Source organism: Pituophis catenifer, unplaced genomic scaffold (assembly GCF_029215685.1).
Source record: "Pituophis catenifer annectens isolate HBS135680 unplaced genomic scaffold, rPitCat1.0.hap2 SCAF_16, whole genome shotgun sequence".
In the NCBI taxonomy this organism is placed as follows: domain Eukaryota; kingdom Metazoa; phylum Chordata; class Lepidosauria; order Squamata; family Colubridae; genus Pituophis; species Pituophis catenifer.
This window is the reverse complement of record NW_027256896.1, coordinates 452,384-468,799: the sequence shown is the minus strand read 5'-3', so window position 1 is coordinate 468,799 and position 16,416 is coordinate 452,384. Positions and strand designations below refer to the sequence as shown.

The 16,416-nt window shown below is 46.3% G+C and overlaps 1 long non-coding RNA gene across 1 annotated transcript; it reads left to right on the top strand.

The window, feature by feature from the left end:
• Positions 1-13,678: 13,678 nt before the first annotated feature.
• LOC139325274 (uncharacterized) lies at positions 13,679-15,910 on the top strand. The gene is made up of 3 exons (XR_011601084.1): positions 13,679-13,798; positions 15,489-15,579; positions 15,837-15,910. It is a non-coding gene; the product is annotated as an uncharacterized lncRNA (long non-coding RNA).
• The last annotated feature ends 506 nt before the right edge of the window (positions 15,911-16,416 follow it).

The following is a 16,416-nucleotide window of genomic DNA, read 5'->3' as shown; positions in this document are numbered from 1 at the left end:
TCTTCTCTATAATGGTTTGAGCTGGCACCTATGGAGCTTGAAACATAACTTTTCTAATGCTGGGAAAGGAAAAAAATGTAGGAAAATGTCTTCGGTAGTTGAACTGGCAAAAAGAGGCCTTCTGTGTATTTTATTTATTTTATTTTTATTTTATTTTTAAATTTGTATACCGCCCTTCTCCCTGAGGACCCAGGGCAGTGAACAGCCAAATAAAAACATAAACTACAAACATTAAAATAAAATTAAAAAGATATATATATATATAAATTTGGCCCCATGATTAAAAACAATAACAAACAATCAAAAACATTTTTAAAAATGTTAGGCCAGCCCGGCTTGGTGGAAGAAGAAGGTTTTAAGGGCACGGCGGAAGGCACTGAGGTCTTGGATTCTCCTTATCTCTGGGGGCAGCTGATTCCAGAGGGTAGGTGCCCCCACAGAGAAGGCCCTCCCCCTGGGGGTCGCCAGCCTACATTGTTTGGCTGATGGCACCCCGAGGAGGCCCTCTCTGTGGGAGCCCACAAGTCGATGGGAGGCCGTCGGTAGCAGCAGGCGGTCTCGAGGATAACTAGGTCCTATGCCATGGAGCGCTTTAAAGGTGATAACCAACACCTTGAAGCGCACCCGGAAGACCACTGGGAGCCAGTGCAGCTCACGCAGGACAGGTGTTGTATGGGAGCGCCATGTGGCTCCCGTGACTACCCGCGCGGCCGCATTCTGGACCTCCGGGTTGGAGGCCTCCGGGTGCTCTTCAAGGGGAGTCCCATGTAGAGAGCGTTGCAGTAGTCCAGGCGAGAGGTGACGAGGGCATGAGTGACTGTGCACAGGGAATCCTGATCAAGAAAGGGCCGCAACTGGCGGATCAGGCAAACCTAAAAATAAATAAAATAAATCTTCTTTCCCAATAGATTTCCATTGAAAATGGACCGGTGTCGGGTCTGGTATTGTTAACCAAACTGGCAGGGCTGTGTAGTCCTACTTCTCGTCTCCCCAACCAGAGAAAGAACATTCTGAAAGAGGCAAAGTAGCAAGGGAAACAATTAGTCCAGGGGTGAAATTCACTTACCTTCCCTACCAGTTCGCAAATGTGCACGTGCCGTGCTTGCCACCTGTCTGCGCAGGCATAGAGGCTTAAAATCATTGCAAAAAAGCGATGTCATGACGTCCGTGGGAGTGGCCGGAGCCTCCTGCAGCCGCCGCTACCGGTTCACCCGAGCTGGATAGAACCGGCTGAATTGCACCCCTGATCAATCTCCTGGAATCTCCTCTTCTTTCAGGGCGATGGACAGAGGGGATCAGAGGAAGAGGTTGGGTATGGGTAGAGTGGTTGACACCAATAGAAGGCATTTGACTTCCACCCCCTCAAATCTAGGCAAATGCTGGCAGAGGAGAATTATGCCTTGACCGTCTGCCTCATTCTTCCTGCAGCTAGACACAGCTGAGAAATTTGAGCATCTTGGTACCCTGGCAGAAGGCTTGCCAGGTAACAGTTTTGACACCATGGCAGCCAGTTTCGTAGTTAAGCTGGCCAAGAATATGAGCTTTCAGAGAGCTTTCAGAAAAAGTCCTGATCATATGAAGAAGGCCTTTGTCAGCAAGGTAAGAGGAGAAAAGTGATTATAAGAAATGTTGGGAAAAGGATGGGTCCCTTTAGGGTTGCTCAGATAAATGAATGAATCAACAAGTTTCAACAAGCTGCATCTGCTGTAAATTAAAGAATATGAGAGTTGGAAGGTCTTTGCAGCATCCAGCCCAATCCTCTCTCACTGCAGGAAGGCTGACTAAAGCCTCCCTGGCAGTTAGCTCTGTAGCCCCTGGTTGGAGACCAACAGTGAAAGGGGGAGCCCCTCCTTTGGCTCTTGCCCTTGTTGTAGGTATCTCAGAGACAAAGTTGGCCAGTCTTGTGGCTGCTGCTTTCTTGCTTCTGTCAGCTGCTGATGAAGGAAGTTGTAATGGTATGTAGAGATTTACAACCCTACAGCTTCCCTGCCTTCTAGCTGGATTGGGAATAGATATTGAAATTTGTCATTAAGTTTCTGATTTATTTATTTTATTTATTTTATTTATTAAATTTTTATACCGCCCCCTCTCCCGAAGGACTCGGGGCAGTGAACAGCCAAGATTAAAAAACATACAATATAAACATTAAAATACATTTAAAACAAAATTAAATCTAAAATGGCTCCCCAATTTAAAACGCCTTACCCATAACCCTATAATTAAAACAAATTTAAAATTTCCACATTAAAAGGGGGAAGATTTAGGCCAGGCCAGCTTGATGAAATAGAAGAGTCTTAAGCGTGCAGTGGAAGGTGCGCAGATCCGGGATCCTCCGAATCTCCGGGGGGAGCTCGTTCCAGATCGTTGGTGCCCCCACAGAGAAGGCTCTCCCCCTAGGGGCCGACAGCCGACATTGTTTGGCCGACGGCACCCGGAGGAGTCCCTCTCTATGGGAGCATACTGGCCGGTGGGAGGCTATTGGTGGTAGCAGGCGGTCCCGTAAATAACCAGGTCTTAAGCCATGGAGCGCTTTAAAGGTGATAACCAGAACCTTGAAGCGCACCCGGAAGACCACCGGGAGCCAGTGCAGCTCGCGCAGGAGAGGTGTTACATGGGAACTCCACGTTGCTCCCATAACCACCCGCGCGGCCGCACTCTGCGCCAGTTGGAGCCTCCGAGTGCACCTCAAGGGGAGCCCCATGTAGAGAGCATTGCAATAGTCCAGACGAGAGGTAACGAGGGCATGAGTGACTGTGCGTAGGGAGTCCCGATCTAGAAAGGGACGGAATTGGCGGATCAGGCGAACCTGATGAAAAATCCTCCCGGTCACAGCCGTCAAGTGCTCTTCTAAAGACAGCCGTGAATCCAGGAGGACGCCCAAGTTGCGAGCCCTATCCATGGGGGCCAATGATTCGCCCCCAATAGTCAGCGATGGCACCAGCTGATTATATCGGGACGTCGGAAACCACAGCCACTCGGTCTTGGATGGGTTGAGCCTGAGCCTGTTCCTCCCCATCCAGATCCGTACGGCCTCCAGGCACTGGGACATCACTTCAAGGGCATCGTTGGGGTGGTCCGGGGTGGAGATGTACAGCTGGGTGTCGTCAGCGTACTGATGGTACTTCACCCCGAAACCACGGATGATCTCACCCAGCGGCTTTACATAAATGTTGAACAAAAGGAGCGAGAGGACCGATCCCTGTGGCACCCCACATATAAGGGGCCTCGGGGTCGACCTCTGCCCCCCTGTCAACACAGACTGCGACCGGTCAGAGAGAAAGGAGGAGAACCACCTTAGTACGGTGCCTCCCACCCCCAACTCTTCCAACCGGTGCAGCATGATACCATGGTCGATGGTATCAAAAGCCGCTGAGAGATCTAACAGGACCAGGACAGAGGAGCAACCCCTGTCCTGAGCCCTCCAGAGATCATCAACCAACGTGACCAATACCGTTTCCGTGCTGTACCCAGGCCTGAAACCCGACTGGAACGGATCCAGATATGACGCTTCATCCAGGTACTGGGGAAGCTGTCCCGCAACCACACTCTCAACAAACTTCGCTACAAAACGAAGGTTGGAGACTGGACGATAATTAGCCAATATTGCCGGGTCCAGGGAAGGCTTCTTGAGGAGGGGCCTCACCACCGCCTCCTTAAGGGCGGCGGGGAAGACACCCTCGCCCAGTGAAGCATTTATAATCCCCTGGAGCCAGCCTCGCGTCACCTCCCGGGAAGCCAGCACTAACCAGGAGGGACACGGGTCCAACAAACGTGGTTGCGTTCAATCTGCCCAGAATCCTGTCCACGTCATCTGTGGTCACAGGATCAAACTCATCCCAGATAACAGTCTCAAGACCTGCCTCCGTCACCCTCGCTGGATCTACCCAGTCAGAGTCCAGACCTTCCCGAATCTGAGTGATTTTGTCATGCAGATACTGAACAAAATCCTCGGCTCTTCCCTCCAAGGGGTCCTCCCGCGCTTCCTGGTGGAGCAGGGAGCGGGTCACCCTAAACAGGGCGGCTGGGCGATTATCTGATGACGCAATAAGAGCAGCAAAATGAGTACATTTTGCTGCTTTTATCGCCACTAGGTAATTCCTAATATGAGATCTTACCAGTGTCCAGTCCGATTCAGAAAGACTAGCCCTCCAACTACTCTCTAGGCGTCTTTTCCGGCGCTTCATCTCCCTCAGCTCCTCGGTGAACCAAGGAGCCAGGCAAGATCGGCGCCAGGTCAGAGGCCGCAAAGGCATGACTCGATCCAGAGCTCCAGCGGCCGCCCTATCCCAGGCGGCCACTAGGTCTCCAGTCGAGGCGTGAGCCAGAACCTCAGGAATTGGCCCAAGCTCCGTCTGGAACCTGTCAGGTTCCATCAGGCGCCTGCGGCGGTACCATCTTATCTGTTCCGCCTCCCTGCAGCGAGGTGCCGTGGTTCGAAGGTCAAGGTGAAGGATAGAGTGATCCGACCATGACAAGGGCTCGATGACTATATCCCCTATCTCAAGATCACTCAACCACTGTCCAGAGACAAAAACCAAGTCCAGTGTGTTTCCCCCTATGTGCGTAGGGTCATGAATTAGCTGGGTCAGGTCCATGGCCGTCATGGAAGCCATGAACTCCCGAGCCACCTCAGACGCCTCACCCACGGACGGCAGGTTGAAATCCCCCATGACCATAAGTCTGGGGGTATCAACTGCCACCGCGGCGATAACGTTGAGTAGCTCGGGCAGGGCTGCTGCCACGTGGAAGGGAGCCAGGTACATGATCAGCAAGCCCATCTGAACCCCATGGCCCCACTTCACAAGGAGGGACTCACAACCGGCCGTCTGAGGAACAGTGGTCTCCCTCGGCCTAAGGCCTTCTCTAATAATAACCGCTACTCCCCCGCCCCTCCCCTGTGACCTTGGCTGATGGAATGCGTGGAAACCTGGTGGGCACATTTCTACCAGAGGAACTCCTCCCTCCGGGCCCAACCAGGTCTCCGTAATACCCGCCAGGTCCGCTCCCCCCTCCTGAACAAGATCACAAATGAGGGGGGCTTTATTTACTACAGACCTGGTGTTGCACAACATCAGTCAAAGGCCCAGGCCCTGAGGGTCTGTGCAACCTGGAAAACGAGTAGAGCTTTGGGGGCTGGAGCACCCTACCGCTTGAAGACAGTGGGTGCGTGCTCCATTAACATGATATGGCCCCCTGCTCCCGCCATATCTACCCCTCCTACTCACAGTACCGATGGTAAAGACACAGTCTGGACAAGCTCGACCCCCCCATTGCCCCCGGATCCCCCACCCGCCCCGCCGCGCGTCATGGCCGGGCCCGACCCTCCCCTTAGTGGGTTATCCCCCAAACCCACGACCCTAGTTCCAATTCCACCCCCCTCGCCCCTCCCCCCTCCCCTTAAAAGATTAGACAAAGACAATTTTAAAAAACCCCGCAACCCCCTCTTTGCAGCATGCCACCTCTCGGGGTTCCAAAGCCCGTCATCGAGGTAGGCCCTCGATAGAGTGAAGGGCCAAGCCTGCGAGAGGGTGGAGTCTCGCAGACCAAGAAGCTCCGCTGCTGAGTACATTTTGATCATAGCGGATAGACATGACCATATCCTGATGGTCCTTAAAAAGGACAGGGGAGAAGACAGAGAAATGGGGGATCTCAAAAACATATTCACAGGACCAAGTCCACTGTCCCCTCACAACAGAGGACACAGTCCAAATCCACGACGACCACAATCCAAGAGGGAAAATCGATCCAACCACCCTCTCACGGTGATTAGGTCATTTTGTACAATTATTATAACAATTATTATAATAATATAATATAATTATATTATTATATAATTGTACATTATATAATAATGTACAATTATTAGAACAGCTCTTCCAAAAGCAACCTCTGAATTATAAAAGTCCTTAATTGTAAATAAGCATACAAATGTATTAAGTAATGCATTTGATAAAGTAGACCACAACCTACTTCTTGGTAAGATAGAACAATGGGATAGACAGCTTCACCACCAGATGGATTCTAATTGGCTGATCAACTGCACTCAAGCATGTAGTCCTCAATGGAGCTACATCTACATGGAGGGAAACACCCAATGGGGTACCTCAAGGTTCTGTCTTAAGCCCAATACTTTTCAATATATTCATAAATGATGTAGATGAGGGAACAGAAGGGGAACTCATCAAATTTGTAGACAACACCAAGCTGAGGAGAATTGCCAGTCTTTTGGAAGATAGACTCAAGTTTCAGAAGGATCTTGACAGACTTGAACAATGGGCCCTATCCAACAAGATGCAGTACAGTGGTTAGAAAAGGAAGGTCCTTAGGCAGAAAAAACCAAATAGATAGGTATAAAATAGGCAGTACCTGGCTCAACAGCAGTAATTGTGAGAGAGATCTGTAAGGCTCTGTTGGATCACCACTCAAGTGTGAGTCAATAATCTACCGCAGCTGCCAAAAAAACCAATGCAGTCCTAAGCTGCATCAATAGAGGAATAGCATCAAGATCATGGAAAGTGGTAGTACTTCTTTATACTGCACTGGTGAGACTGTATTTTGAATACCTTGTCTAGTTCTGGTCACCACATTTCAAAAAGATGCTGAGGTCCTAGAAAGAGTTCAGAGAACAACAAAAATGATAAGGAGTCTGTAAGCTAAATCATGAACAGCTAAGGGAACCAGCCTAATGTTTAGCCTAATGACGAGAAGGGTTAGGGGTAACACAATAGCTGTCTTCTGATACTTAAAGGCCGCCACAGGGAAGAGAGCATCATTTATTCTCCACAGCACCTGTGGGTAGGACAAGAAGCAATGGGTGGAAGCTTGTCAGAGGGTGATTCAATCTGGAGTTAAGTAGGCATTCCTGACAGGGTAATTAATCAATGGAACTGCTTGCCTCCTAGAGTTGTAAATGCTCCATTACTAGAGGTTTTCAAGAAAAGATTGGACGGTCGTTTGTCCAGGATGGTATAAGAACTTCTACTTGAGCAGGGGGTTGGACTCGTGGTGGGATTCAACTGGTGTAACAACCGGTTTGCACTTCGCATGCGCGCAGTGCGTTTGAAACCAGCTGTGAAGTTTCCAAAAGATGCCCTAATTAATTCATGAGCCAGAAGCCAAACTTCAAAAGAAATACAGTAATTTATTAGGAGCACCATTTTGGCAATTCGGATGCAGTTAGAACTAATCCCATTTAGGTTTACTAATCCCTATGACCCTGTCTCCCCTCCTCCCTGGCCATGTCATAAATCACATTCTCCAATTAACCACTTTGGCTGGCTGTGAAATCCAACACCCTCCTTCTGATTGCGGTAAGGAAGCATGTATGGAATGTAACTTCAGTTAGGGAAATCAATCAGCTCTATCAGGGTTTGCCCCCCCCTCCCCCCTTTTAAACAGATATTCTGCATGCATGCACCTTTTAAAACCTGCTGGTTGGAGCAGTTTGTCTGACTTTCTTTGGGCTATTTGCAGATCCTTTCAAACTCCTCCTCTCTTGATGACATCTTAAATAATGTTCCAGATGATTTAATTGAATTTGTTCCCAATTCACTGCTGGTGTCTGGAGGCCAGATTCCAGATCTCCACAAAATCAATGAGAAACCATGGTCTCCACAACAGGTATGGCTCTGGACATATTTGCTGACTGAACCAGGGCAGACTCTGGCATTTCTTGCTTCTGATGTGCTCTTCTCATTCCAGGCAGCAGTCATGTTTGGAGATCTCTTTGCCAGAATTGAGAACTACACAATGTGAGTTCTGGGATCATGATAGTAGAGTGAGTAAGGGAGGAGAAAAACAAGATAGAGCAGCTACAGATGGCATTTATTTATCCCTTCAAATAGTGTAAGATATTTCAATTATATGCTGTGTGGGGAATGATGACACAATCATGCTTAACCAGCTTGCTTCTTCCCAACATACCTAGGGTTTGAGCTTAAGTGCCTATTTGGTTAGTTTATGACTCAGTGTATTCTGAACATGCAAAAATGGGTTGAGTGTGTTGCACATACATATAGCAATAATTTTATTTTTAAGCAAAGCATGTGTTACGTTCCTGGGAAACCTGTCAAGCTTTTAACATTTCTACTTGAGCTTCTGTCTAAGAGCCTTGGTGGCGCAGCAGACTAAAGCACTGTTAAGTAGCACCAGCTGCCTGCAATTACTGCAAGTTCAAATCTCACCAGGCTCAAGGTTGACTCAGCCTTCCATCCTTTCGAGATAGGTAAAATGAGGACCCAGATTGTGGGGGCAATAAGCTGACTTTGTATAAAAAAGAACACCACTGGGGGGGAGGGGGCAAAAGCCCTACTAAGCAGGTATATTTTCAAAAGTGCGAAGGCTATTGCTTAACGCATTGTAAGCCGCCCTGAGTCTCCGGAGAAGGACGGCATATAAATCGAACCAATAAATAAATAAATAAACAAATAAACAAATAAATAAAGTAAGTAGCCGTCAGCTTACCACCATGGTTGTGACCAGAACTTCCGTTGTTGAGCAATGTGGTAGTTAAGTAGACATGCCCAATTTTGCGGTTGTTAAGCAAACAGTCATTAAACCAATGATTGTAATGCAAGGACTACTTGTACTTGACATATTTAACATGAGCTTCTACAAAGGAGGTCAGAAAAGTCAAGATGGTAGCTGTGACTGTGATCAAATGTTTGTCCCATTTAAAATTTTATATATTTATTTGATTTCTCAGCCAAATGACTCTCAGCAGCTTTTGCATCATTTACAATGCCTCTATAGCAGAGACAGAATTTTGATAATTCTGTAGATTCTTGGCTACCATCTTTGCTTTTTTGACAGCCTCCCCTTCCCCTCCACATCTGATCGTCCATTTCTTTTGTGAGAGAAAAAGGCTCTCTTGATTTATTGAAATCTGGTATAATTATCCACTAAGACATGATTGACCAGTCAATGTCTCTCTGTGGCTTTCAGGCTTTCTCCATTCATCTTGCAAGGCTTTCAGTGTGATGCGGCAAGTAAACTGATGCCTGGGCAGCTCTTCTCCTTAGTTCAAGAAGTGAGACGTCAAAAGGCCAATTTGAGTGAAGAACAGGTGAGGAGATCTCTTGGACCAGGTTCAGGTCAAACCCAGGTTCAAGGTAGAAAGAGGACAAGGGCTGCATACAGTGGGGCAGAAGCCAAGAGCCTGATCCTGGCATGTCAGCGGCAAGAAAAAGGGGAGGGGCCCTGTTCCTGCCCAAAACGGGGGCCTGGCAGATTGCTATAAAACAGGATAACATTTGAATTTCACTTATGATATATCCAGCCATCATCTATAAACTAGCTTTTTTCATTAATGGCTTTTCTAGTATTTGCCATAAAACTGACCTCTCAAGACCTTTGTCTTAGAACATTTGCTTATAACACGTCCAGAATTGGCTGGGACAAGCCTGACATTGGCTGACTGGATATTAAAGGATAGCTGGGTAATTAATTTCTTGTGGTTTGCTACTTCCTAAAGCAGGTGAAACCATTAAGCCACCTATTTATTTCAGGATTATTTAGAAGAGGTAATTTCATTCTACATAACATCTTTCTTATAGCAGAAAAACAGCTCCAACTCTCTTTTCTTCTTGATAAGAAGAAAAGAGCCTGTGGGTTTTCTGTCTGAATAACACACCATGGATACCCATTCTTGGAGTGAATTGGAACCATAATACACATGATTAATAACGATGACCTTTAATTGTTCTGCTTAGCATTAAGTTAAAAAATTAGCAGGCCATAGTTTCCCCCAAAATCTGGTTACAATTCTGATTCTAGTCTTTTCCAGCCATGTAACTTCTGGGTGTTTGAGCTCACTCATTTAGCCATCCAATTCCCCTGAACTCTTCAGAAGATCCCCTAAGACAGTGGTCACCAACCGGTGGTCTGCGGACCACTGGTGGTCCACGAAAAAATTTTGGTGGTCCGTGGAAAAATTTCGTATTTTTGCATTTTTTATATTGTATTCATCCTCAAGCTATGGCCCCTGGGCCAGATATGGCCTGAGAGCAATTAATCTGGCCCGTGCGTGGGAACACATGGCTCCACCACCCACATCACCCCTCCCACACACCAGTCCCCACTCTTAAGGCCGAGCGCAAACCTCACCTTGAGTAGAGCGGTGTGAGCCACACAAATTGGAACTGGAAGGTAAGACCAAGAGCTTGCTGCGCTCAGCCAAGTGGCTGCTTGCGGGGGGGGGAGGGGGGGAGGTTGAGCTGCCTTTCAGGCCTACATCTCTCCTTCTGCAAGGCCTCTGGGTGGGACTGTAGTAGTCACAGTACTGGCCGGTTGGTCATCCCAAAGCAGCTCCTCCACCTGGGTGCACCGGCCTGCCAGGGAGCTGCCGGCAGGCCGGTGCACCTGAGTGGAGGAGCTGCTTTGGGATGACCAACAGGCCAGTCCTGTGAATGAGACTACTACAGCTCTGGAATATGGGACTGGCCGTGGTGGGCCTGGAAATCTCTGCCCTGGGGTGGCACGTGCAATGTGCAACTTTGCAGGTGGTGCAATACAGAAAAAGGAGCGCAGACCTCTCCGTCTGGAATGAAATAATGGCGCTGTTGCGGCAGTGGGGGAGGGGGCGGCGCAAGCCGGCAGAAGCGATGGCTGGAAGCTGCGGGAGTTAAGCACTACTTTCATTTGTGCGGCAACAGCATTCCACCTTGGTATATTTGTGCCAACTGGTGGCGCAAGGCAGCCCTCGTCTCCTGCTGCTTGGGACTTGGAGAAGTAAATGGCGTCCCTGAAGCGGCACAGGAAATGGGCTCCTTGAGAGATGAGAGCTTGCAGGGGCCAATCTGGCATCCGCAATGGAGAGCAAAATCCGGCTGCTTCCCAGACCAGACGCTGTTTACCGCTCCGAGTCCCAAGCGGCAGAAGAGGAGGGCCGAACTACAGCATATGTAGTAAAATAAAATAAATAAATAAATAAATAAAATAAATAAAATAAATATATTCCCTCGCAAATATACCAAGGCGGAATTCTGATGCCACACTACAGCAGAGAGAGCAAAATCTGGCTTCTTCTCTCTGCTGTAGTGTGGTAACCAGTCGCTGTTTACCGCTCCGAGTCCCAAGCAGCAGGAGATGAAGGCTGCTTTGCGCCACTGGCCGGCGCAATTATACCGAGGCGAATGCTCATGCTGTGCAAGTTCAAGTAGTGCTTTGCTCCCGCACTTCTTCCGGCCCTTGTTGGTGCTCCGCGCACCTCGGTCTCTCAGGGAGATGCTTGATTTCCTCTCAGCCCCAAAACACTGGCTGGCCCATGAGATGAGAGAGAGAGAGAGAATCAGAGAGAGAATGAAAGAGAGAGAGAATGAGAGACAGAGAGAGAGAGAATCAGAATGAGACAGAGAGAGAAAGAGACAGAATGAAAGGGAGAGAACGAGAGGGAGAAAGAGAGAGAAAGAGACAGAGAATCAGAGAGAGAGAGAGAGAGAGAGAGAGAATGAGAGAATAAGAGACAGAAAGAGACATAATGAAAGAGAGAATGAGAGAGAGAGAGAGAGACAAAATGAAAGAGAGAAGAATCAGAATGAGAGAGAATAGAGAAAGTGGGGGAGAGAGACAGAAAGAGAGAATGAGAGAGAAAGAGTGGGAGAGGGGGGGAGAGAGAAAGAGAATAAGAGAGAAAGAGAAGAGGGAGAGTGCCTGAAGGACCCCATCCCGTCACTGGAAGTCCAACGGCGCGCTGGATTCGTATTAGTGGTCCGCAAAATTTAAAATTATGAACTTGGTGGTCCCTGAGGTCCAAAAGGTTGGGGACACCTTCTGTCTGCCCACCTGGATTTTGATCATGCTGATGGAGATTAGATGGGCTGAAGTGCAACCATGCAGGTGGCCACATGGTTGGGAAGTTTATCTACCTTCAGTGATAAATATACAATTCTTTTTTTGCTTATTGTGACAGCAATGTCTTATTTTCTTCCCATCAGCTCTCCTGCATGGCCAGACTTCTCATCAAAAGCAACCTGACCACAAACCTCAGAAGCTACCCAGCAGACGTTCTGCTTTTTTTCCCGTGAGTAGTTCTGAAGTGCGCTTTCCAGCAGAAGAAAGGGGCTTTTTTGCCCCTTTCAAGCCAGCTTTTAAAGCTTTTCTTTTAACTTTCCCCAACAACTGTCCAAAAGATGAGTCCCAGGAGCAACAATGATCTTAATGACATGATATGAAATATTTACACATTTACTCAATGTCTAGCGATTGCGGGGAGGGGTAATAAACCAATTTTTCATGCATCTTAAATGATGACAGTTCTGTTTTTTTCCAGCATTAGTAAAGTAGAACATCAAAGCTGTAAAATGTTATACATTTTGGCTTCTCAAGGGAATTTAAGTTTATTGGCCAATGGATCATCCCAGCGGACCAGACTTTTGGAGAATGCATTGCGTTGTTTTGTGAGTGATGACTCTCTCTCCCTCCTTCACTTTTCCTGGCTGACTTTGGTGTTCTACAGAGCAGGCTCTCCAAACTCTCAAACTCTTGTGCACATCTCAAGAGATGCACAAGATGATTCATTGAGATGTGAGAAGATAGGTTACAATACTGATTTATATTTATTTATCTCTGCCTTTTCTAGTTTCATTTTGGGAATATGTTTTATAATGTACATATTTTAATATAATAGTACATGTACACTATTTGCATATAAGCGGGGATGCATGCTTAAAATATTTTTACTGAGAAGGATATATTGTCAAAAAAGTTTGGAACCTCTGCCATAGAAGCTCTCTTATTCTGCAAATGTTTCTCTTTTTATCCCGAGTAAATCTTCAGCATTTGGGATTATAAGAAGTCCTTCTTCTAATTGTCTCTTTAAAAATAGTGTTTTTGAGGAGGAGTGAAAGTCAGTTTTAGATATAGATGGACATTTTTCCAGGCACATGACATCCCTTACAGCAGACTTCCCTAATCTTTCTGGCTTTACGGACCAGCAGTGGGAGGGGATGGTTCTGCATGAGTGGCTGGCAAGCACATGTGCGCAGGCAGCTCCATTTGCACATGTGCCTGCCATTCGTACAAATGGAGCACAAGCACTCGCCTGCTGCATGCACAAGTGGGGATGTGCGCATGCATGCACTTGCCTGCCACTTCTGCGGCACACAGCCAAACGGTTCACAGCCGAGTCGTGGGCCACGGCCACGGCCGTGGCGACCCTAACTCTAACCCCTGCCTTACACGCCAGATTTGGATGCAACAGGTTCTGATTGGCCTCTGTGAATATTCTAAGGCCCTACAATTCCTCCAGAAGATGGTAATCAGAGAAACAGAGAAAAATGAAAGGGTGGTTGGCTCCAATCAATCCCTTGCCTGATTGACTCAGAATTCCACTTGTTCATGCTAATCCTGGTCTTCGATTTTAATGCTTCTGGTATACGACCCACTGGCCACATGGGAAATCCTACCCAAAAAAGAAATAACTCAAACATTACACTCCTCTTGACTCAAAGCATTACTTTGTACTCAGCAAGTATCGCTCCCAACTTGGCATTCATCCAAATGCAGGTTAAGGATTGATCAGGTTTTGAAAGATAAGTGCTAAATTCTGGCTGCCCTGAGCCAGGCAAAACTCCTGGATCCAATATTAAGCTCGATCTCTGTTTTATAAGGGTGTAAAAAATACCTCACTCAGCAAAGAGCAGCTCCAAAAGCTGGGAGTCTTTGTGTGTGACATGAAGCCATCCACCATCACAGACTCTGACCCGGCAATCCTGGAGAATTTGAAAGACTGTCCAGATCTCACAGCTGCTCAGATTACAGCCCTCAGGATGCTCCTGGCCAGTGGGAACACCTTATATGGGTGAGTGAGAGTTCTTTAAGAATGAAAAATGACGGTTTTAAAACTACAGTTAAAAAGGGGGGAGGGGGACATGCAATATTCCCTCCAATTTTAATACAAGAATTCAATTTTTATACACATATTAATGAATATGTGTTAGTTTTTTAATGCACCTTTTTAATGTTTTGTGATTTTTTTTGTTTCACTTACATTTTTTGAAGTTTTATATTTTAACTTTTTTTGAATAAAATAAAAATAGAAAAAAATTCCATTTTTTATCACACAAACAAGAAATTCTCACAATCACTTAAATATGAGCCAGCAGTGTGTGGCAGCAGCCAGAAAAGCCAATGCAATCCTAGGTCGTATTAACAGAGAGATAGAATCAAGATTACGTGAAATGTTAGTACCTCTTTATAAAGCCTTAGTAAGACCACATTTGGAATATCGCGTCCAGTTTGGTCACTATTATAGAAAAGATGTTAAGACTCTCGAAAGAGTGCAGAGAAAAACAACAAAGATGATTAAGGGGCAGGAGACTAAAATATATGAAGAACGGTTGCAGGAATTGGATATGTCTAGTCTAATGAAAAGAAGGACTACGGGAGACATAGCAGTGTTACAATATTTGAGGGGCTGCCAGAAAGAAGAGAGGGCCAACCTATTTTCCAGAGCACTTGAAGGCAAGACAAGGAGCAAAGGATGGAAAGTAATCAAGGAGAGAACTTAGAACTAAGGAGAACTTTCCTAACAGTGTGAACAATTATCCAGTGGAACAGCTTGCCTGTTGTGGATGCTCCATCACTGGAGGCTTTTAAGAAGAGACAGAACAGCCCCTTGACTGGATTAGGATAAGGTCTCCTGCTTCAGCAAGGGGTTCGACTAGAAGACTACCTACGTCCCCTCCAACTCCGTTATTCTGTTCTGTTCTGTTTTCTTCTTATTTTGTCTAGTTGGCAATCTCCATAGAGACGAGGGGATATTAGCCCTTTGAAAGTCAGGTTAAGGCATCCCAGGTGACCCAGAATTCTATTCTCCCCTGAACACAAAACTAGCAGGGCAACCTTTGTCCACAGCACTCTCTCTCAGTCCTACGAGGGAGGCAATGGCAAACCACTTCTGAAATCTTCCAAAGAACCTGCAGGGACTCGTCTTGGCAGTCACTAAGAGTCAACATTAACACAAAGACAAAAAGAAAAGAAAAGAAAAAAAAATAGCCCTTTGGAATTCTGCAGGTTTGCAGAATACCCCACCCATGCTCAGGTACACAAAATATATTGTGGGAACACCCCATAGTGGACACCAAATGTTGGTTAGCCTTTGAGTGGATAGAAAGGCATATGGAAAACAGTAATGAATAGAAGTTCTGCTTAGTTACCAACTAAGTGTATATGTATTTATCAATATGGGGTTATGCTGGTCAAAGACTGTACTAAAGTTAATTACTACTTTAGTAATTAATTACAGGGACACACAAAGATGATAATTAGGAGTACCATTGAGTTAATGGGAAGGGAGCATAGCTCAAAGTTTATTTTTATATACTTCTCCAAATTACAAAATGTTAAAAAATAGATCTTTCAAAATAACTTCAGAATCAGAATTGCACATTTACCTAATTATTAGTTTTTGCTTTGCTGGCTATGAGCTGTATCCTGTGCAATAATATTATACATCATCACTATCTAACACCTATTTCCATGTGACACAGATCTCCTGCCTCCTGGGATGAATCAACCCTTGAAAACCTTGGGCCTCTTGCTTTCTACATAAATCACATTATCTGGGATTCCATTAACAAGGTAGGAGAAGCAGATGAACTTGCGTGCTGTGGTTGCACCCTGAAGTCAAGATGGCAGCTACGACCATGAAACATAAGTGGTCACCATTTAATCTCTGTTATCTCAGGCTGAAGGAGAATCCAACTGGCTTCATGCCGAGGGTGGGACATGAACTCATAGTCTCCAGGTTTTTAGCCTGATACATTAGCCATTACACCAAACTATCTCTCTTCATTAAAAAAAATGTGTGTTGTCCCAATGGATGTTCTGTTCCTCAGGAAGAAAGGATGATCTTCTTCAGAAAGGTGATGGATGGATACAACAGCCAAAGACCTTTTCCAAAGACAAAAACAATCCTCTTCTTAAAATCGGTTGGATCTAAACCAGCTTCCTCTCCTAGAACTAAACGGGCAACTGAAAGTAAGGAGAAAAAAAATTGGCCTCTTTGTCTGTTGTACATGCACAAACACATACAGACCAATGGTGGGATTCCAAAAATTTTACTACTGGTTCTGAGGGCATGGCTTTGTAGGTGTGGCATGGCTTGGTGGGCATGGCTTGGTGGGCATAGCAGGGGAAGGATATTGTAAAATCTCCATTTCCTCACGATCAGCTGGGACTCCGGAGGCAGAGAATAGATGGGGGCGGGGCCAGTCAGAAGTGGTAATTACCGGTTTTCCGAACTAGTCAAAATTTCCGCTACTGGTTCTCCAGAACTGGTCAGAACCTGCTGAATACCACCTCTGATACAGACATGAATGGGAGATAATCCTATGAGAGTTGGAAGCACAATATAAAAATAAATGCATAAGCAATTAAAATGCACTGAATTTAAAAAAGTATTCTCTTGGAAAATAG